The sequence below is a fragment of the Oncorhynchus clarkii genome, chromosome 16, assembly GCF_045791955.1.
Source record: "Oncorhynchus clarkii lewisi isolate Uvic-CL-2024 chromosome 16, UVic_Ocla_1.0, whole genome shotgun sequence".
Lineage (NCBI taxonomy): Eukaryota > Metazoa > Chordata > Actinopteri > Salmoniformes > Salmonidae > Oncorhynchus > Oncorhynchus clarkii.
In genome coordinates, this window is record NC_092162.1 from 30,404,902 (window position 1) to 30,428,976 (window position 24,075).

At 38.6% G+C, this 24,075-nt stretch overlaps 1 protein-coding gene and 1 long non-coding RNA gene across 3 annotated transcripts in view; both read left to right on the forward strand.

Annotated features, from left to right (window-relative positions):
- LOC139368308 (carboxypeptidase N, polypeptide 1) overlaps positions 1–24,075 on the forward strand; it is a 158,844-nt gene that overhangs the window by 49,820 nt on the left and 84,949 nt on the right. The window lies entirely within an intron of this gene.
- LOC139367554 (uncharacterized) lies at positions 22,486–24,035 on the forward strand. The gene is made up of 3 exons (XR_011626873.1): positions 22,486–22,775; positions 23,421–23,611; positions 23,841–24,035. It is a non-coding gene; the product is annotated as an uncharacterized lncRNA (long non-coding RNA).

Here is a 24,075-nt window from a genome sequence, read left to right on the forward strand (position 1 = left end):
GTTGTTTTGAATGTGGAATCAAACGGCAACTGAAGGCAGGCTTCATCGGCGCGTCACACAGCACTTTGCAATGAGCTGAAGGCAGTATGCATTTTGAAAACATATACTTCATTGTTTAAAACCTGAACGTTTTTATACATATGAGGCATGTTTTACTCGTGCTAGGGAAAAAATAAAAAGTTTGGGACCCGAGTTCAAAGTAGCCTATTGGATCTCCATTCTTTCCAAATTTCTAATGGATATTTTAATCTCTGTCACATGAAACCGCTTGCATGTGCAGTACCCTTTTGACAAAGGTGTTTTCCCGCTAATTGCATTATGGAACAAACGTTTGTGCGTAACCTACTGCCTTGTGTACATTGTTGTACTTATAATGTGAAGAAATAATAGTTCCTCAACATTTTAAGCTAAACGTTCTTATCGGTTGCATCCTACTCCTTGCTTTAAACCTCTTAAAGATAGGGCTGACTACTGCCCCATTTGGAGGAATTGCGTGCCCATAGTAAACTGAAAAAAAATCTGTCAAAAATTGCTAATATATGCATATAATAATTATTATTGGATAGAAAACACTCTAAAGCTTCTAAAACCGTTGGAATTATGTCTGTAAGTATAGCAGAACTCACAGGGCAGGCATTCTTCCAAACTAGTTTTGTGGTCATGAAAGTTGGGGCAACTTTGACGTCATCGCCCCCACCCTTCCCAACCAGCTATGGATCTGGGGACACTTTCTATGTCTTCCACTAGATGTCCTCATTAATTAATTAATTAATCGTTCAAATCCCGCGAGAATTGGCCCTATGGGAGTGAATTGAGTGAGTGCCGCGAGAAAATACCTGTGCGTTAGGGCGCGAATTGGTCCCAGCCATTCCTTTGTTCCAGCACTCCAGAGAAGGACAAACAATGACCGGTTGAATAGAAAATTGTTTTGTATGTTTATAACATCCTAAAGCTTGGTTCTGCACTTAGTTTGACCTGTTTAGTCAACATATAATATGTAATTTTGAAGTTTTGATGCGCAACTTTTCCGGACCAGAGGACATTTTGGTTGCATTTCAGCTGATGTTATTAGCAGTAGCTAATACAAAGACGCAAGACTTGAAACCAAACGATGTTTTGGGTAAGTATGAACCCTTCCAGTACATTCTGAACGAAGACCATCAAAGGTAAGGGAATATTTATGCTGAAATCTGTGTTTCTGTTGACTCCAACATAGCGGAGAAATATAGCTTATATCTGAGCGCCGTCTCAGAATATTGAATAGTGAGCGATTTCTGTAACGTTAAAAATAAATGTAACAAAGCGATTGCATTAAGAAGCAGTGTATCTTTCTAACTATATGTAGAACATGTATATTTAGTCAAAGTTTATAATGTCTATTTACGTTATCTTGCCGCGCTACCTATATTTTCTGCGGACATTTTTGAGTATTTTCTGAACATGAATTCAATGTAAATGGACATTTATGGATATAAATGGCATATTATTGAAAAAATAAAATGTACTGTGTAACATGTCCTATTACTGTCATCTGATGAAGATTTTCAAAAGGTTAGTGAATGATTTATTTTTTAATCCTGCTTTTATAATTTTATATTTTCTGGGACAAAATGGCTGCCTCTTGTCTTCGTTTCGGTGGTGGTCTAATATAAATATGTGGTGTGTTTTCGTCGTAAAACATTTAAAAAATCTGACATGCTGGGTAGATGAACAAGGTGTTTATCTTTCATTTGAGCTATTGGACTTGTTAATGTGTGGAGGTTAAATATTTCTAAGAATATTTTTGCGTTCCATGCGCCACCGTTCCAGCTGAACGTGGGAGGGGATGTTCCCAAAAGGGATCCCTACCGCCTTATCAGGTTAAAAAAATTTTTTTAGCCTAGGCCTACTGGTTGTATGAATTTGGGATCTATTGTCCAACAACTGTCCCAGAGTCTGTTTGGAATACGTTATTTCTTTCTCAACAAGCTGACCAATAGAATAGGTAGCCTAAATGTTTCTACAATAGTAGATTGACATAGGCTAGTGATTTTGCTGTTTGTTACTTGTCTTGTTGGCTGAGGAAAAGTAAATGTGATGGTCAGTACTGAATGACTCCAACTACTTAGCATCACTAACATTGAGTTGTACTGTAGTATAAGGTCACAAAGACAGATGGAGTCATGCTCACCTCTATTGTTCCTTGCTCTTTCTTCCCTTTTCTGCTTTTATTTTGTAACACCTAAAAGATATTAGACTTCATTGAACAACAATGCATGCCGGTCCAGTACATTACCCTCTGTTGTGTCTGGACTATCATTAAATGTGAAGACTGTTCTTTTATCAAATCAATTCTCTATGTGTAATTATTATTACGTGATTAAACTAATCATGTAAACTTGAAGAAGTCGGGGCACCACGGGAACATTTTTATAGAGCCTCTATTTCCCGAATCGACTCTTCAGATGTTTTCATATCTTATCGATTAGTCTTCTATTGATGTATCATTATTACCTCATCAGTTATCATTACTGAACGTCGTAAACCCTTTGGATATCTGCACAAACCCTAGCCTAAATGATGAATCAGCGATATACAAATTGGCCTAATTATTTATTTACTAACTAACTAGTCACAGAAATACAAACAAACAGTAGATATTGGTTACTAGCACAATGCATTGATAAGTCCCTAGTGGGCTAAACCGGTATGACGGCATGGTAGACAATGGAAGAGACTAAATGGATTCACTACACACAGTTGATAATTATATTATTTGAAATGCTAATCTTTTGCACATGAACGTCGAGAATAATTATAATGTATATATTTACACCTGTGTGTTGTTTTTGTCTTCTCTGTTGGAATCGCCGGTCCGTCTGCTGGAGAGTCAGTTCATCAGAGAGTCTCTGGATAAATTCCCCAGAAGTCACAATGTCTTTCATAGTAGTTACTTCCTCAGCAGCTCTGGATAGTGTCTGTTGGAATGAATGTCAGGCGTACAGATGTTTGTTGCATAGAATAGATGCTGCCGCGGTTGTCGGTATTCTCATACTCGATTTATATAATATCCAGCTGCAGACTAGTAATTCACCTAGACGTACTAGGATTTGCTCTTATTCTGTAGTGATCGATAGTCTCAGAATTGAACAATTTCCAGCCGTGTAGCCAATGTTCCAGCTGTATGGTCTTCTGGGCCTATAGAGTTGTAGTTCTTAACCATTTCAACATGTAGCGTCAGCTCCATATTTTCAGGTCTAATGTAAATTTAGTCAGGAGTGGGTTTCATACACTCCTGAGCAAATGGCAGTCCATGATGCCGACGTAATGTTTATGCTCACTTGGGCGCGGCCAACTTTATATGAAAACCTATGTTTTCTCATTTAGAAAGTTAACAACACATTGCATGTTTCACAAATAGTTTCATGTTTAGTCACATACATTTCACAATACTGAGACGTAAACCTTTTTGGGATAGGGGGCAGCATTTTTACTTTTGGATGAATAGCGTGCCCAGAGTGAACTGCCTCCTACTCTGTCCCAGATGCTAATATATGCATATTATTATTAGTATTGGATAGAAAACATTCTGAAACTGTTTGAATGATGTCTGTGAGTATAACAGAACTCATATGGCAGGCGAAAACCTGGGAAAAATCCAACCAGGAAACGGGAAATCTGAGGTTTGTAGTTTTTCAAAGCTTGGCCTACCAAATACACAGTGTCTATGGAGTCAAGTTGTACTTCCTACGGCTTCCACTAGATGTCAACCGTCTTTAGAAACTTGTTTCAGGCTTCTGCTATAAAGGATGGGCTCATGAGACCTGTTTGAGTCAGTGGTCTGGTAGAGTGTCTCAGGTTCGTGACGTGCGCTCCCGACAGAGTTAGCTCACGTTCCAGTGCTTTTCTTCAAACATAGGAATTCTCCGGTTGGAACATTATTGATGTTTTATGTTAAAAACATCTTAAAGATTGGTTCCATACATGGTTTGACTTGTTTCTACGACCTGTAACGGAACTTTTCAAATTTTTGTCTGGACGAAGTGCACGCTAACAACAAGTGGCTATTTGGACATATATGATGGACTTTATGGAACTGTATGGAACAAATCAGTCATTTATTGTCGAACTGGGATTCCTGGGAGTGCCTTCTGATGAAGATCATCAAATGGTAAGTGAATATTTATAGTTTTATTTCTAACTTCTGTTGACTCCAAAATGGCAGATATGTCTCTGGCTGGATTGGGCTCTGATTGGGCTCTGATTTTTAAAAAAAAATCTGACACAGCGGTTGAAATAAGGAGAAGTCTATCTGTAATTCTGTTAAAAATAATTGTATCTTTTATCAATGTTTATTATGAGTAGTTCTGAAAAATCACCGGATGTTTTGGAATCAAAACATTACTGCACGTAACGTGCCAATGTAAACTGAGATTTTTGGATATAAATATGCACATTATCGAACAAAACATACATGTATTGTGTAACATGATGTCCTATGAGTGTCATCTGATGAAGATCATCAAAGGTTAGGGATTAATTTGATCTATATTTCTGCTTTTTGTGACTCCTATCTTTGGCTGGAAAAAATGGCTGTGTGTTTTTTTTTGACTTGGCGGTGATCTAACATACCTTAAGGGAACATTTCGGCATTTCGTGTATGATCAGTGAGAAAGTCCATATTGCAAATGTACGGTCCCTTACTAGACGTCCGAAATCGTTTGTAAAATTCGCGGTCGGCGTCGGGCCGTGCGGTAGGGCCAGACCTACCGGGAAGTCATCAAATGAACTTTGTCGGACATTCGGTTTCCGTTTTATAAAATAAACAAGTTTTTGACCGTTTTTCCGCTATCCCGGAATTTCCCACAAGAGGGCATACGGAATCATATGGCAATTTGGCAAAACATCACGAATCACGACGGGGCCTTATCTCGAAAACGGAAAATATTTCGAAGCCGAAACTCGGTGAGCGTAGGTTTGGCATAATGGGCAGTTGGCCCCGAACAAGATGGCGTCTAGGCCTCGACGGTTTTTGAGTTATGGCCGTTTTTCTGGGATTAAAGGTCCTAAATGGAAATAGAGAAATTATTTTTCCACTTCAGGTCAAAGTCAAGGAGCCTCCGGTGTCAATAAAAAAAGAACCAGCCATTTATCTATCGTCATTTAAGAGAAACGGAACAATGACAACTTGGCAATGGTCACAAATAGGCGTTTTTTTTTTCAACGGTTACAGATCCAGTTGCAGGGTGTTCATACGAATCTTTTTAAAGTGTGCTGCGGAGCTCTGCGAGATTTCTGTGATTTTCTATGATTTTCTGAAATAACACACACATACTAAACCCTCCGTAAATAACTCAGTTGTTAACGTAAAGACTTAAAACTCAGGATTCTGTAACAGCATACCCCAATGAGGATATGTGGTGATTTATAGCTTCCTGTGCCAACCGGAAGTGCCATAATTGGTGTCTCAGGGGCTGTTTCAAAGGGTTAAAAAAGTCTGATCTGTCCAAAACTTCATATGTGTGATTAGGCAACCCCCATGAACTGTAAATCAGTCATTTTTCCCAAAAAAAATCAAAGGAAAAAAAAATCACACTAAAACACACCTTGGATGGAGGGACGTATTGGGGTGCGTAGAGACAGACAGTGGCTGCAATAGTTAGCTTTGTTGGAGCTAAAAAAGAACCGTCAGACCTAGAGTTCCGAAACTTTAGAAACCTGTTCTAGACCTCCGGTTGATGGTGCGTGGTGAGTTACGTGGCTCTAGACGGTTCTCGGACCGAGAAACAGCCTCGTACATTTGCAATACCTTCAATTCATTTTGACCATTACGAAAATGACGACGTTTAGAAAAGTCTCAGAGACGCAAGGCTAGGTGCATTGAAACCGGCTCGGCCCATAGAGACGGACCCCGACGTGCCTGTCCGATAGCTCGTTCAAGGACCCCGTAGCAAGGCATGGAAAAAAGTGGATTTTCAGCACCAATTAGGGTTTTTCTCGGACACCAAATGACCTATCGAGCCGAAACTCGGGATTCGGGGTCGCCTCACATAGGCCTTCACATAATGTCCGAACTGGACCCGCAGCTAGAACGTAACTATGCGTTTTACCTTTTTATTATGTTTTAAACCGAAGGCGCTGTGAATTATGGGACTGCTCTGACATATGTGATAGTTGGCTACTAAATGAGTAGGAAAAAGTGGGTTTGGTGTCAATTGATATCCATTTGGTGTCATAATGACATCTAATTGACTGATGGACACTGACTTGCTAGTTGACTTTTGTACATTTGCAATATGTTTAAACGGAGAGGGACCATCACCAAAATGGCATTCTGAAATCAACACAAAAAATGGCATCACCATAGTCTCCAGACTGTGCCGAGTTCAAGGAGACGCCCCGCTTGACCGTAGCTCGTTCTGAGTGCAGCAAACTTGAAAAAAAGAAGGCCCAAAATGAAGCCTGCACCACAATGTCATTTGATTTTGGGTGGCAGTGAGAGAACCGTTAGGGTGAGAAGCACAATTCCACCACATGAATGTTCCTAAGGTCCTCCCGATCTGAACAAGCCTAACCTTGACCGTGTGGCATTAACCCTTCACAGTAAAACAGGGTTTTTTGATCTCACAGATTACAGTGACATCTCTCCCCACTTCTCCCTCTCTCCCCGCTTCCTGGAGCAACCGGAAGTGGTTAAAATGCCCCTAAAAGTGTTTACCCATACACTGCCTGCAGTTTGATAGACATAGTGCATTCAACCCTGTGTAGATCAGTCAATTCTTAACGTAAAGACTTAAAACTCGGGATTCTGTAAGTGGCTATGTAAATCAAGACATGTGTTTACTTATAGCTTCCTGTGCCAACCGGAAGTGCCTTTAATTGGGTCACACTCTCTGTTTCGAAGGGTTAAAAAAGTCACATCTCTCCAAAACTTCATATGTGTGACTAGGTAACCCTTCTGAACTGTAAATCAGTCATTAATCCCAACAGATGTCAAAGAAAAGCTCCCTCACACACACACAGGAAGGATGGAGTGATAAAGTGCGGTGCTTAAAGACACAGAGAGCAGGAAATGGCATTACCATAATCCCTAGGCCGTACCGAGTTCAGCGAGATATCCCGCTTGACCGTAGCTCGCTCGGTCTAGGCGCAGCGAGCATTAGAATAGTAGGCCCAAAATGAAGCCTGCACCACAATGTCATTTGCTTTTGGGTGACAGTGAGAGAACCGTTAGAGTGAGAAGAAAAATTGCACCACATGAATGTTCCTAAGGTCCTCCCGATCTGAACAAGCCTAACCTTGACCGTGTGGCATTAACCCTTAACAGTAAAACAGTGTTTTTTGATCTCACAGATTACAGTGTCATCTCTCCCCATAGGAATACATTGCCTGCACCCCTAATTTCAACCTGAGGCCTATGTGGGTTATGAATGCCGTATGAACCTGTCTTCGGTACCAGTCCATCAGGCCACTATGAGGTCTACCTGTGTTGATTCTAAGCTTCCTGGACCAACCGGAAGTGGTTAAAATGCCCCTAAAAGTGTTTACCCATACACTGCATGCAGTTTGATAGACATAGTGCATTCAACCCTGTGTAGATCAGTCAATTCTTAACGTAAGGACTTAAAACTCAGGATTCTGTAACAGCATACCCCAATGAGGATATGTGTTGATTTATAACTTCCTGTGCCAACCGGAAGTGCCATAATTGGTGTCTCAGGGGCTGTTTCGAAGGGTTAAAAAAGTCTGATCTTTCCAAAACTTCATATGTGTGATTAGGCAACCCCCATGAACTGTAAATCAGTCATTTTTCCCAAAAAAATTCAAAGGAAAAAAAAATCACACTAAAACACAACTTGGAAGGAGGGACGTATTGGGGTGCGTAGAGACAGACAGTGGCTCCAATACTTAGCTTTGTTGGAGCTAAAAAAGAACCGTCGGACCTAGAGTTCCGAAACTTTAGAAACCTGTTCTAGACCTCCCGTAGATGGTGCGTGTTGAGTTACGTGGCTCTAGAAGGTTCTCGGACCGAGAAACAGCCTCGTACATTTGAAATAACTTCAATTCATTTTTGCATCACGAAAATGACGACATTTAGAAATGTCCCAGAGTCGCAAGACTAGGTGCATTGCAAACGTCTCGGCCCATATAGACAGACCCCAACGTTTCTGTCCAATAGCTCATTCAAGGACCCCGTAGCAAGTCATGGAAAATAGTGGATTTTCAGCACCAATTAGGGTTTTTCTCGGACACCAAATGACCTATCGAGCCGAAACTTGGGATTCGGGGTCGCCTCAGCTAGGCCAACACATAACATAAGAAATGGACCCGCAGCTAGAACGTAACTACGTGTTTTATGGTTTTTTTATGGTTTGAACCGAAGGGGTTGTGAATTTTGGGCCAGCTCTGAAGTATGTAATAGTTGGCTACTAAACGAGTTGGAAAAAGTGGGTTTGGTGTCAGTTTGTATCAGTTTGGTGGTCAGAATGATATCTAATTGACTGATGGACTCTTGTCCACTTGACTCTTGTACATTTGCAATATGATCCTATAGTGAAAAAACATCACCAAAAGCGACATTCTGAAATCAACCCAAACGAGCGATTGAGATGGCCCAGAATCACTGCAAAGCCATCCCGAGTTCATCGGGCCAGTCAATTTCACATTCCTGCAAGATTTTTATAGCATGACAAATTCGTGATGGTACCTGCCCTTTAAAACATATTGCAAATGCACAGTGACTTTGAAAAAGTAAGGAAACATAAACAAAAAAAATCAAACTTTTTTTTTTTTGGGTGACCAGTTGCACGTGCATTTGCAATATGATTCTATAGTGAAAAAACATATTGCAAATGCACAGTGACTTTGAAAAAGTAAGGAAACATAAACAAAAAAAATCTAAAAAATGTTTGGGGGGATGACCAGTTGCATGTGCATTTGCAATATGATTCTATAGTGAAAAAACATATTGCAAATGCACAGTGACTTTGAAAAAGTAAGGAAACATAAACAAAAAAAATCAAACTTTTTTTTTTTTGGGTGACCTGTTGCACGTGCATTTGCAATATGATTCTATAGTGAAAAAACATATTGCAAATGCACAGTGACTTTGAAAAAGTAAGGAAACATAAAAAAAATCTACATTTTTTTGGGGGGGTGACCAGTTGTACGTGCATTTGCAATATGATTCTATAGTGAAAAAACATATTGCAAATGCACAGTGACTTTGAAAAAGTAAGGAAACATAAACAAAAAAAATCAAACTTTTTTTTTTTTGGGTGACCAGTTGCACGTGCATTTGCAATATGATTCTATAGTGAAAAAACATATTGCAAATGCACAGTGACTTTGAAAAAGTAAGGAAACATAAAAAAAATCTAATTTTTTGGGGGGGGGATGACCAGTTGCATGTGCATTTGCAATATGATTCTATAGTGAAAAAACATATTGCAAATGCACAGTGACTTTGAAAAAGTAAGGAAAAATAAACAAAAAAAATCTAAATTTTTTTTTGGGGGATGACCAGTTGCACGTGCATTTGCAATATGATTCTATAGTGAAAAAACATATTGCAAATGCACAGTGACTTTGAAAAAGTAAGGAAACATAAACAAAAAAAATCTAAATTTTTTTGGGGGGGATGACCAGTTGCATGTGCATTTGCAATATGATTCTATACTGAAAAAACATATTGCAAATGCACAGTGACTTTGAAAAAGTAAGGAAAAATAAACAAAAAAAGGATGACCAGTTGCACGTGCATTTGCAATATGATTCTATAGTGAAAAAACATATTGCAAATGCACAGTGACTTTGAAAAAGTAAGGAAACATAAACAAAAAAAATCTAAATTTTTTTTGGGGGGATGACCAGTTGCATGTGCATTTGCAATATGATTCTATAGTGAAAAAACATATTGCAAATGCACAGTGACTTTGAAAAAGTAAGGAAACATAAAACAAATCTACATTTTTTTGGGGGGGATGACCAGTTGCATGTGCATTTGCAATATGATTCTATAGTGAAAAAACATATTGCAAATGCACAGTGACTTTGAAAAAGTAAGGAAAAATAAACAAAAAAAATCTAAATTTTTTTTGGGGGGATGACCAGTTGCACGTGCATTTGCAATATGATTCTATAGTGAAAAAACATATTGCAAATGCACAGTGACTTTGAAAAAGTAAGGAAACATAAACAAAAAAAATCTAAATTTTTTTTGGGGGGATGACCAGTTGCATGTGCATTTGCAATATGATTCTATAGTGAAAAAACATATTGCAAATGCACAGTGACTTTGAAAAAGTAAGGAAACATAAACAAAAAAAATCCAAAATTTTTATTTTTGGGTGACCAGTTGCACGTGCATTTGCAATATGATTCTATAGTGAAAAAACATATTGCAAATGCACAGTGACTTTGAAAAAGTAAGGAAAAATAAACAAAAAAAATCTAAATTTTTTTTGGGGGGATGACCAGTTGCACGTGCATTTGCAATATGATTCTATAGTGAAAAAACATATTGCAAATGCACAGTGACTTTGAAAAAGTAAGGAAACATAAACAAAAAAAATCTAAAATTTTTTGGGGGGATGACCAGTTGCATGTGCATTTGCAATATGATTCTATAGTGAAAAAACATATTGCAAATGCACAGTGACTTTGAAAAAGTAAGGAAACATAAAAAAAATCTACATTTTTTGGGGGGGGATGACCAGTTGCATGTGCATTTGCAATATGATTCTATAGTGAAAAAACATATTGCAAATGCACAGTGACTTTGAAAAAGTAAGGAAAAATAAACAAAAAAAATCTAAAATTTTTTTGGGGGGATGACCAGTTGCACGTGCATTTGCAATATGATTCTATAGTGAAAAAACATATTGCAAATGCACAGTGACTTTGAAAAAGTAAGGAAACATAAACAAAAAAAATCTAAAAATTTTTTGGGGGGATGACCAGTTGCATGTGCATTTGCAATATGATTCTATAGTGAAAAAACATATTGCAAATGCACAGTGACTTTGAAAAAGTAAGGAAACATAAACAAAAAAAATCCAAAATTTTTATTTTTGGGTGACCAGTTGCACGTGCATTTGCAATATGATTCTATAGTGAAAAAACATATTGCAAATGCACAGTGACTTTGAAAAAGTAAGGAAAAATAAACAAAAAAAATCTAAATTTTTTTTGGGGGGATGACCAGTTGCACGTGCATTTGCAATATGATTCTATAGTGAAAAAACATATTGCAAATGCACAGTGACTTTGAAAAAGTAAGGAAACATAAACAAAAAAAATCTAAAATTGTTTTGGGGGGATGACCAGTTGCATGTGCATTTGCAATATGATTCTATAGTGAAAAAACATATTGCAAATGCACAGTGACTTTGAAAAAGTAAGGAAACATAAAAAAAATCTAAATTTTTTTGGGGGGGATGACCAGTTGCATGTGCATTTGCAATATGATTCTATAGTGAAAAAACATATTGCAAATGCACAGTGACTTTGAAAAAGTAAGGAAAAATAAACAAAAAAAATCTAATTTTTTTTTTGGGGGATGACCAGTTGCACGTGCATTTGCAATATGATTCTATAGTGAAAAAACATGTTGCAAATGCACAGTGACTTTGAAAAAGTAAGGAAACATAAACAAAAAAAATCTAAAATTTTTTTGGGGGGATGACCAGTTGCATGTGCATTTGCAATATGATTCTATAGTGAAAAAACATATTGCAAATGCACAGTGACTTTGAAAAAGTAAGGAAACATAAACAAAAAAAATCCAAAATTTTTATTTTTGGGTGACCAGTTGCACGTGCATTTGCAATATGATTCTATAGTGAAAAAACATATTGCAAATGCACAGTGACTTTGAAAAAGTAAGGAAAAATAAACAAAAAAAATCTAAATTTTTTTTGGGGGGATGACCAGTTGCACGTGCATTTGCAATATGATTCTATAGTGAAAAAACATATTGCAAATGCACAGTGACTTTGAAAAAGTAAGGAAACATAAACAAAAAAAATCTAAAATTTTTTGGGGGGATGACCAGTTGCATGTGCATTTGCAATATGATTCTATAGTGAAAAAACATATTGCAAATGCACAGTGACTTTGAAAAAGTAAGGAAACATAAAAAAAATCTACATTTTTTGGGGGGGGATGACCAGTTGCATGTGCATTTGCAATATGATTCTATAGTGAAAAAACATATTGCAAATGCACAGTGACTTTGAAAAAGTAAGGAAAAATAAACAAAAAAAATCTAAATTTTTTTGGGGGGGATGACCAGTTGCACGTGCATTTGCAATATGATTCTATAGTGAAAAAACATATTGCAAATGCACAGTGACTTTGAAAAAGTAAGGAAACATAAACAAAAAAAATCTAAAATTTTTTTGGGGGGATGACCAGTTGCATGTGCATTTGCAATATGATTCTATAGTGAAAAAACATATTGCAAATGCACAGTGACTTTGAAAAAGTAAGGAAACATAAACAAAAAAAATCCAAAAATTTTATTTTTGGGTGACCAGTTGCACGTGCATTTGCAATATGATTCTATAGTGAAAAAACATATTGCAAATGCACAGTGACTTTGAAAAAGTAAGGAAAAATAAACAAAAAAAATCTAAATTTTTTTTGGGGGGATGACCAGTTGCACGTGCATTTGCAATATGATTCTATAGTGAAAAAACATATTGCAAATGCACAGTGACTTTGAAAAAGTAAGGAAACATAAACAAAAAAAATCTAAAATTGTTTTGGGGGGATGACCAGTTGCATGTGCATTTGCAATATGATTCTATAGTGAAAAAACATATTGCAAATGCACAGTGACTTTGAAAAAGTAAGGAAACATAAAAAAAATCTAAATTTTTTTGGGGGGGATGACCAGTTGCATGTGCATTTGCAATATGATTCTATAGTGAAAAAACATATTGCAAATGCACAGTGACTTTGAAAAAGTAAGGAAAAATAAACAAAAAAAATCTAAATTTTTTTTTGGGGGATGACCAGTTGCACGTGCATTTGCAATATGATTCTATAGTGAAAAAACATGTTGCAAATGCACAGTGACTTTGAAAAAGTAAGGAAACATAAACAAAAAAAATCTAAATTTTTTTTGGGGGGATGACCAGTTGCATGTGCATTTGCAATATGATTCTATAGTGAAAAAACATATTGCAAATGCACAGTGACTTTGAAAAAGTAAGGAAACATAAACAAAAAAAATCTAAACATTTTTTTTTTGGGTGAGCAGTTGCACGTGCATTTGCAATATGATTCTATAGTGAAAAAACATCACCAAAAGCGACATTCTGAAATCAACCCAAACGAGCGATTGAGATGACCCAGAATCACTGCAAAGCCATCCCGAGTTCATCGGGCCAGTCAATTTCACATTCCTGCAGGATTTTTATAGCATGACAAATTCGTGATGGTACCTGCCCATTAAAACATATTGCAAATGCACAGTGACTTTGAAAAAGTAAGGAAACATAGAATCAAATTATTTTTTTTTGGGTTACCAGTTGCACATTTCAGATCACCAGTTGCACATTTCAGATCACCAGTTGCACATTTCAGATCACCAGTTGCACGGTGGAAAATCGTTACTTTTGACTTTGACTTTTGACTTCCTATGAAATCATATTCCAAATGGAGAAAACATATGCCTTATGCACTAGTAAAAAAAAAAAAAAATGATAATAAAGTATGACTAAAGTATGTTGATAAAGTTCTTATACATGTGTAATTGACATAAAAATTGAAAGAATTTTGAAAAACGGTCCAGAAAGCACTTTTTTAAGGATGTGTGAAGTTTTTTACCAAATTTTGACATTTTTGACTTTTGACTTTTGACTTCCTATGAAATCATATTGCAAATGGACAAAACATATGCCTTATGCGCATGTAATTAAAAAAAAAAAAAATTGATATCAAAATTGGACAAAAGTATATTCATACAGTTCTTACACATGTGTAATTGACAAAAAAAGCGAAATAAATTCGAAAAAAGGCCCAGAAAGCACTTTTTTAAGGGGTAAAAAGTTTTTGAAAAAAATATCATTTTTTCAAAATTTTTCTTTTGGATGTTGACTTGGGTTGCATTTCCAATATGAAAAACCCAGGTGGAGCGCACTCCAACACTGTTGGATTTTTGAGGTGTTACAATTGGCAATTGCCATATGGCATTTGCCATATACTTTGCACGAATCAACGCCGCTTTGGGTGGTATTGGACATCGTGTACATGGTTTGTCCAATGCCAATATTTTGACATTCATTTTTGTACAAATCAGGGGGGTATTCCCTTACATGATCATATGTTGTGCTGTAAAGCATTTTTGAAATCGGACACGATGGGTAGATTAACAAGTTTATCTTTCATTTGCTGTATTGGACTTGTTAATGTGTGAAAGTTACATATTTCTAAAAATCATTTTGAATTTCGCACGCTGCCTTTTCAGCGGAATGTTGTCGAGGGGTTCCGCTAGTTCCGCTGTGCAATACTAATAATAATTTGCAAATATTAGCATCTGGCACTGAGTAGGAGGCAGTTTACTCTGGGCACACATTTCATCCAAAAGTGAAAATGCTGCCCCCTATCCCAAACAGGTTTTAACAGTAGTCCAGGTGTGACAAAACTAGGGCCTGTAGGACTTGCCTTGTTGATAGTATTATTAAGAAGGCAGAGCATCGCTTTATTATGGACAGACTTCTCCCCGTCTTAGCTGCTTCTGTATCAATATGTTTTGACCATGACAGTTTACAATCTAGGGTTACTCCAAGCAGTTTGCCAATCAGTTGGGCTGCCAGACTTATTTGCCATACCTTTTTCCTCATCCCTCTCAACCATATAATTGTTCAATACCTCATCAATCCACAGGGATTTAACAGTTTTTACAGTCATTTTCTTAATGGGTGCATGCTTATTAGTAACTGGAAAAAGCAATGTTATAAATGTGTCAAATGCAGTGTCTGTTTGCTCCTCATTACACACCACAGACCAACAGATACTCTTTGCACGCATTCTAGTAGGCTTAAATTGAAAATATGGCAAATAAGAGTGGCAATACTGTCCGCTATTATGCTCAATAATTTTCCATCCAAGTTGTCAGACCCCGGGGCTTGTCATTGTTGATAGACAACAAACATTATTTCACCTCTTCCACACTAACTTTACGGAATTCAAAATCACAATGCATGTCTTTCATAATTTGGTCAGAAAAACTTGGATGTGTTGTGTCATGTCAGCATTTGCTGCTGGCATGTCATGCCTAAGTTTGCTAATTTTGCCAATGAAAAAATCATTAAAGTAGTTGGCAATATCAGTTGGTTTTGTGATGAATGAACCATCTGATTCAATGAATAATGGAGCTGAGTTTTCCTTTTTTCCAAAAATGTCATTTAAGGTGTTCCAAAGCTTTTTACCTTCATTCTTTATGTAATTTATCCTTGTTTCATAGTGTAGTTTCTCCTTCTTTTCATTCAATTTAGTCACACGATTTCTCAATTTGCAACAAGTTTATTTGACATTCCTTTTGCCTCATCCCTCATTAAGGGGTGGCAGGTAGCCTAGTGGTTACAGCGTTGGGCCAGTCATTGAAAGGTTGCTTGATCAAATCTCTGTGCTGACAAGGTAAAAATCTGTCTTTCTGCCCTTGAACAAGGCAATTTACCCACTGTTCTCTGGTAGGCTGTCATTGTAATTAAGAATGTGTTATTAACTGACTTGCTTAGTTAAGTAGTTACACATCCCCCTCAACCATACAATTTTTCAATCCATGGGGATTTAACAGTTTTTACACACATTTTCTTTAACTGGTGCAATTTCATAAATGTGTCAAGTGCAGTGTCTGTTTGCTCCTCATTATACACCACAGACCAACAGATATTCTTTACATCAATAACATAGGAGTCACTACAAAACATCTATGACCTCTTATACATTAAATTAGGCATAGCCTGTGGAACTTTGGTTTTCCTAAATATGGCTACTGCTTTCAAGCACATTTCTGCAGCATTAGTAAAGATGTGATCAATACATGTTGATGATTTCATTCCTATGCTGTTTGTAACTGCCCTGGTAGGTTGACTTATAACCTGAACCTGGTTGCAGTTTGAAGCTTTTTCTTAAGGGGAAGCTAGATGAAAGCCAGTCAATATTTAAATCACCCAGAAAATATGTTGATATCACATACATTATCAAGCATTTCACACATGTTATCCAGATACTGTTGCCCTTGGTGGTCTATAGCAGCTTCCCACCAGAACCTTGTATTGCTACCACTGTCATTCAGAAGGGAGAGGACCAAGGTGCTGTGTGGTGAGAGTACATACTTCTTTATTATAAGTTGTCGCCAACAAAAACAAACGAAAAAGTGCCACCAACGTAGTGCTCACAGGCAACTATACATGGAAAACTACCCACAAATACAGGTGGGAAAAAGGCTACCTAAGTATGGTTCTCAATCGGAGATAACGATAGACAGCTGCCTCTGATTGAGAACCACACCCGGCCAAACACACAGAAATACAAATCATAGACAAAGGGACATAGAATGCCCACCCAAATCACACCCTGACCAAACCAAAATAGAGACATATAAAGCTCTCTACGGTCAGGGCGTGACATCCACTGTATCATCAAAGGTATTATCTAAGTGAGTTTCAGAGATAGTCAGGATATGAATGTCATCTGTTGCTAGAAAATTATTGATTTCATAAACCTTGTTTCTTTAAGCTATATTGTTAAAATTAACGTTGGCAAATTTGAGCACTTTTCTTCTGGGATGCTTTCTTGCTTTTATTGCTTTACAAGGAAGATGATCAGCAGTAGATGTGCTCATGTTCTTTATGTTAGTACAGGGTGAGCTGCACACAGTGGACTTCCTCCTAGGGCACACCAGCTTAGTGCTAACAGTATAAATCTGGTTCACAGGCATAATGATTACTGCATACAATAGCTGTAGGATCAGTAGAGGCATTCAGGGAAGATAAAGGGACATGAAGTAGGTTACTTATATTGTGTCTACCGACTCCCCTGGTGTAATGTACATTTTCTGAAGCATTATGACAACTCTGCGTCATAATGGTATTGATTACCTGAGCTGGGCTTGGGTCATTGATGATTCATTGTCTCAACGCAGCTACTGAACTACTGAACCACACAACTACTGACCACAACTAAAGACAGCAATTACTGACCAAAACAACACAACTACTGACCACAACTAATTACCACAACTACTAAGCAAAACCACTGACCACAATTACTGACCACAACTACACAACTACTGACAACAACTAATGACCACAATTACTGACCAAAACCACTAACCACATTTACTGACAACAACAATGTACTTTTGACCACAACCACCCAACTACTGACCACAACTAATGACCACAACTACTGACCACAATCACACACCTACTGATCACAACAGAGACTAACTGATATCTTTCTAACAGATATAAAATCTAAACCAGGCAAGAACTTGTCCATGTAGACCAATTAGGGTTTCCAATCTCTCCAAAAGAATGTGGTGATCGAATGTGGTGATCGATGGTGTCAAAAGCAGCACTAAGGTCTAGGAGCACGAGAACAGATGCAGAGCCTTGGTCTGACACCATTAATTAAAAGGTACCACAACTACTAACCACAATCACACAACTACTGACCACAACCACACAACTACTGACCACAACAACACAACTACTGACCACACAACTACTGACCACAACTAATGACCACAACCACACAACTACTGACCCCAACTAATGACCACAATCACACAACTACTGACCACAACCACACAACTACTGACCACAACAACACAACTACTGACCACACAACTACTGACCACAACTAATGACCACAACTACTGACCACAATCACACAACTACTGACCACAACGAATGACCACAACTACTAACCACAATCACACAACTACTGACCACAAACACACAACTACTGACCACAACAACACAACTACTGACCACACAACTACTGACCACAACTAATGACCACAACCACGTACTACTCAATCAATCAATCACATATATTTATAATGCACTTTTTATATCAGCAGATGTCACAAAGTGCTTTACAGAAAACCAGCCTGAAACCTCAAACAGTAGGCAATGAAAATGTAGAAGCAGTGTAGCTCGGAAAAACTCCCTAGAAATGTAGGAACCTAGGAAGAAACTTAAAGAGGAACCAGCCTCTGAGGGGTGGTCAGCCCTCTTCTGGCTCTGCCGGGTGGAGATTATAAGAGTACGTGGCCATTAAGGCCACATCTTCAAGATGTTCAAATGTTCATAGATGACCAGCAGGGTCAAATAATAATCGTAGTGGTTGTAGAGGATGGTCAGTACCTCATGAGTAGATGTCAGTTGGCTTTTCATAGCCAAGCATTAAGTGGTCAAACAGCAGGTGCTGTAGAGAGAGAGAGAGAGAGAGAGAGAGAGAGAGAGAGAGAGTCAAAAATAGTAGGTCTGGGACAAGGTAGCATAGAAGGAAAGAAGCTGTGCTTGAAATATTTTGGATGTGCTCGTCAAAAGAGAGTTCAGGGTCCAGGGTAATGCCCAATTCCTTCATAGTTTTATTTGAGACGACCATACAACCATCAAGATTAATTGACAGATCCAACAGCAGATCAATTTTTCTTGGGAACTAGAACTAGCATCTTTGTTTTGAGTTTAAAAGTAAAACATGTGCCTCCATCCATTTCCTTGTGTCTGAAACACAGGCTTCCAGGGTAGGGAATTTTGGGGCTTCACCACGTTTCATCGAAATAAATAGCTGGGTGTCGTCTGCATAGCAGTGAAAGTTGACATTGTGTTTCTGAATGACATCACCAAGAGGTAGAATGTACAGTGAAAACAATAGTGGCCCTAAAACAGAACCTTGAGGAATACCAAAACGTACAATTGATTTGTCAGAGGACAAACAATCCACAGAGACTAACTGATATCTTTCCAACAGATATAAAATCTAAACCAGGCAAGAACTTGTCCATGTAGACCAATTAGGGTTTCCAATCTCTCCAAAAGAATGTGGTGATCGAATGTGGTGATCGATGGTGTCAAAAGCAGCACTAAGGTCTAGGAGCACGAGAACAGATGCAGAGCCTTGGTCTGACACCATTAATTAAAAGGTAATTTACCACCCTCACGAGTGCAGTTTCAGTGCTATGATAGGGTCGAAAACCAGACTGAAGCATTTCGTATACATTATTTGTCTTTAGGAAGGCAGTGAGCTTAAAAAAAAAATTGAGCCGAATGGGAGATTCGATATAGGCCAATAGTTTTTTGTTTTTTGGGGGTTAAAGTTGGGCTTTTTCAGGAAAGGCTTTATTACTGCCACTTTTAATGAGTTTGATACATATCTGGAGGATAGGGAGCCATTTACTATGTTCAACATAGGAGGGCCAAGCACAGGAAGTAGCTCTTTCAGTAGTTTAGTTGGAATAGAGTCCAGTATGCAGCTGGAAGGTTTAGAGGCTATGACTGTTTTCATGAATGTGTCAAGAGATATAAGATTAAAAAACTTGACGGTCTCAATTGATCCTAGGTCCTGGCAGTTCTGTGCAGACTCAGGACAACTGAGCTTTGGAGAAATACGCAGATTTAAGTAGGAGTCCGTAATTTGCTTTCTAATGATCATGATCTTTTCGTCAAAGAAGTTCATCACTACTGAAGTGAAAGCTATCCTCTCTTGGTGAATGCTGCTTTTTAGTTAGCTTTGCAACATTGTCAAAAATAAATTTTGGTTGTTCTTATTCTCCTCAATTAGGTTGGAAAAATAGAATGATCGAGCAGCAGTGAGGAATCTTTGATATTGCATGGTAATGTCTTTCCAAGCTAGTCAGAAGAGTTTCAGTTTGGGGGAGAGGCATTTCCGTTCCAATTTTCTGGAAGCTTGCTTCAGGGCTCGGGTATTATCTGTTTACCAGGGATCAAATTTTTCGGGACAAATGTTTTTTGTTTTTAGGGGTGCGACTGAATTTAGGGTATTACGCAAGGTTAAATGTAGATCCTCAGTTAGGTGGTTAACCGATTTTTGTACTCCAACGTCCTTGGGTAGGTGGAGAGAGTCTTCAAGGGCATCTAGGAATTTTGGGGTTGTCCGAGAATTTGTAGCACGGCTAAGAAGGATCCTTAGCTTTTGGAACCGATGACGGCAAAGTTGGCATTTACGATGCTTTCTCTAAGAAGCCGCCTCAGGTATCCAGCACTTATCACAAAAAGACTGTGTACACATCACAGGCTGGCTTCTTTTGATGATTAATTGGGTTCTGAGCAGATTATTGTAGTGATTGCAAATGTAATAAAATGGTCGTCCGATAGTCCAGGATTATGAGGAAAAACATTTAGATCCACAATATTCATTCTATGGGACAAAACTAGATCCAAGGTATGACTGTGGCAATGAGTGGGTCCGGAGACGATGATGGCTATGAAAGCCTTTTGGAGGGGGTCTGCGGTCTTTTCCATGTGAATATTGAAGTCACCAAATATTCAAATATTATCTGCCATGACTACAAGGTCCGAATGGAATTCAAGGAACTCAGTGAGTTCGCTGTATGTGGCCCAGGAGTCCTGTAAACAGTAGCTCTAAAAAGTGATTGAGTAGGCTGCATAGATTTCATGACCAGAAACTCAAAGTACAAAGGCATTAATTTTGTTTTTTGTAAATTTAAATGTGCTTTTGTAAATGTCAGCAACACCTCCGTCTTTGCGGGATGCATGGGGGATGTGGTATTTGTATTTATTATGGATCCCCATTAGCTGCTACTCATCCTGGGGTCCAGCAAAATTAAGGCAATTATACAATTTTAAAAACATTACAATACATTCACAGATTTCATAACACATTGTGTGCCCTCAGGTGCCTACTCCACCACTACCACATATCTACAATAAAACATCCATGTGTACGTGTGTGTATAGTTTGTATGTGTATGCATGTGTCTGTGCCTATGTATGTGTTGCTTCACAGTCCCCGCTGTTCAATAAGGTGTATTTTTTATTTTTTTATCGTTTTTTTCCCCCATTTTTCCCCACAATTTCGTGGTATCCAATTGGTGGTTACAGTTTTGTCTCATCGCTGCAACTCTCGTATGGACTTGGGAGAGGCGAAGGTCGAGAGCCGTGTGTCCTCCGAAACACAACCCCCACTGCTTCTTGACACAGTGCCCACTTAACCCGGAAGCCAGTGTGTCGGAAGAAACCCTGTGCACCTGGCGACCGTGTCAGCGTGCACTGCGCCCAGCCCGCCACAGGAGTCGCTAGTGCACGATGGCACGATGCCGGCCAAATCCTCCCCTAACCTCCACCTTAGACACTACGCCACTCGGGAGGCCCTTTTATACGTTTTTTTAAATCAAATTTTACAGGTTGCATCAGTTACTTGATGTGGAGTAGAGTTCCATGAAGTCATGTCTCTATGTAGTACTGTGCACCAACCATAGTTTGTTCTGGACTTGGGGACTGTGAAGAGACCTCTTGTGGAATGTCTTGTGGGGTATGCATGGTGTAACTAGGAGGAGAGGCCTCATTTAGCATAGTAGTTTCATCAAGCCTTGGAAGTGAGGGATCTAACATTAAGTAGCCCTATTTTGAGATGTGAGAGATCGCAATCTTTTTCAGAGGAATGGATGAGGGCCCTATTCTAGTGAGATTGCCAAGGTGAACATGGCTATATTTAGTTTTGCCCGACCTATATCGAGGCACAGAATAGGGAAAGCTGAGTGGCCTCAATGGGGAAAGCTGAGCTGACTATACTGACTGTGCCAGTGGCAAACTACACTAAGCTGGCAGGCTGACTAACTGCCTGCTACCTGGCCTGCACCCTATATCATTTTGGAGCTAGAGGAGTTAGAACCCTGTCTATGTTGATAGAAAAGATGAGAGCAATGCTCCAGCTAGGAATGGCCACAATTCCTGACCACAACTACTAAACACTAGCACATAACTACTGACCACAACTACACATCTACTGACCTCAACCACACAACTACTGACCACAAATACTGACCACAACTCCTGGCCACAACTACTAACCACATCCACACAACTACTGGCCACAACAATATAACTAACTACTGACCAAATCCACACTACTACTGCCCACAACTACTGACACCAACTAATGACCACAACCACACAATTACACAACTACTGACCAGAAATACTGACCACAACTCCTGACCACAACTACTAACCAGAACCACACAACTACTGACCACAACTTACAACCACATCTACGGACCACGTCCACACAACTACTGACCATAACTACTGACCACAAATACTGACCACAACTCCTGGCCACAACTACTAACCACATCCACACAACTACTGGCCACAACAATATAACTAACTACTGACCAAATCCACACTACTACTGCCCACAATTCCTGACCACAACTAATCACCACAACCACACAACTACTGATCACAACAAATAATCACAATCACTGACCACAACTACTGACCACAACTAAGAACCATAATTACTGACCACAACCACACAACTACTGATCACAACAACACGACACCTGACCACAACAGCACAACTAATGACCACAACTATTAATTTAAACCACTGACCACAATTTGACTTGTTTCAGAATTCTAGTCTATGTCGCAAGTCATGACTTCACAGGAGAGGCGTTTGAAAGCCAAGCAAGCTGTTCAAACAAAACAGAAATGACACCGGACGTCTTATTTAATGAAAGGGGTTGCCGTCTGCTGTGAAGCGTTCTTCCATGTATATGGGTAAGAGTCTAGTTTCAGATATTATACGTTTCTAATTTTGTCAAAGTTGTTTTCATTGCAAGTTAAAGTTTACTGTTAGTTGGTTAGCTGACATTATGTGGCTGGCTCACTAGCTAACATTATGTGTATGATCTGTGGAATAATGTTATCTCAGAAATCCATTTGCATTGCTAGTTATAGCCTAATGTTAGCTAGCTAAATAGTTAACATTGAACTTATTTGGTTAACTTTAGCTAGCTGTGACAATCAGTTTGTATTTCATTGTTTAGCAAGCTAGCTAGCTCGCTCCATGTCTAAACAAAATACCCCAAGTTAAAGTGTACTGTTAGCTAGCTGATGTAAGATGGTTGGCTTGCTGTGGAGTAATATTATCTCAGAAAGCCATTTGCATTGCTAGTTATAGCCTAATGTTAGCTAGCTAACACTGAACCTAGCTATGACAATCTGTTTGTATTGGTAGTACTCTATGGATTGGGATTATGGTTCATTGTTTAGCTAGCTAGCTAGCTACAAGTCTAAACAGAAGATTACACTTCGCCAAATTATTACATGACCTATCAAGTTAGCCAGGTATGTCTGATGGTGATTACGGATATCTATTGTATAACAATGCAAAAATATTTGTGTCTGGAATTTGTCTTTCAGCATCAATAGAACACGCCTGACTCTCTTCCACCAGTAATAAAAGGAGAATGGTCTAATGCTTCCCATCAAAAAGAGAGCTGGCCCAAGCAAGCACTTGTTCAGAGTGAGCGGTCTGTCAACCAGAAGATGGTTGCTGACTGCAAGACCACCTGTCAAGACCTGCAGTTGTCTCTGGGGGCACTACTGAATCAGTAAGCAAAGACATCAGGAATGCTTTACAGCTTTGATTTTGCTCAACAAGTAAGCAATATGTCCTATTTTATACTGATTAAGGACATAGATGGATAGATACACACACACAAAATATAAAATATACATATATGGGAAGCAGGCAAATGCTTTTCGAGCTCTGTAAAGACGGACTGACAGGGGTGTGACAGTTCATTTGAATTTATCTTAATGTTATTTTGTTGTTTGCAGGTGCACTATTCTTCTGACTCTATGCAGCCAGATCCCATCTACGTGTTTGGTGTCTGCTGTGAAGGAAAGCCACAACAAGTCAACTACTTGATTGATGAAGGCATGTCATCCAGCACGGACGATGCACAGGCAGTCATCAACTACATGCACCATTTCTTCACCGACTATGGTTAACATCTACATCACCAGAGGAACAGAGGATACGGGTACGGCTAAAGGCTATAAGAACTGATCT